Genomic DNA, 431 nt, shown 5'->3' with positions numbered 1-431 from the left:
GTAAATGCAAATACATTTTGTAAGGGTATTTGTATTGTCAGGTAGTTTATGAGTAACTAAACCAGTCATTTTGAAGAAAGTAAAAAACATTGGAAAATCAAATCTAGTATAAATGAATGGTCCCTGAGACTAGTCTGTACAACAAGGATAGTTGGATGTGAAGTGAATTTCATCGCATTTAAGCTTATGATGTAGACAAAACAATTGATTAACATTTTTCATTTTGAGCTGTAATTGTAGTGCCCCCAAGGCCAAATCCTTTAAATTTCTACAGCCAGAGCTGTCTGAATAAACGTGTAAAGAATGAACAAAGAAAAGAAACAGAGTGACTTGAAATCAAAGCCTTATAGAGGGAAGCAGGAGGATCTATTTTAATTTCCAGAAGTAAAATTCCTGTAAGTCCTAAAAATGAACAACTACGTTGATACAAG

General features: G+C 33.2%; 1 protein-coding gene across 3 annotated transcripts in view; it reads right to left on the bottom strand.

Moving 5' to 3' along the window:
* Window positions 1–431, bottom strand: part of rabgap1l (RAB GTPase activating protein 1-like) — a 114,387-nt gene that overhangs the window by 33,961 nt on the left and 79,995 nt on the right. The window lies entirely within an intron of this gene.

The sequence above is a fragment of the Morone saxatilis genome, unplaced genomic scaffold (genome assembly GCF_004916995.1).
Source record: "Morone saxatilis isolate NCDOM2014 unplaced genomic scaffold, NCSU_SB_2.0 Contig12, whole genome shotgun sequence".
Taxonomy (NCBI): Eukaryota; Metazoa; Chordata; class Actinopteri; family Moronidae; genus Morone; species Morone saxatilis.
This window is presented reverse-complemented; position numbering and strand designations above follow the sequence as displayed.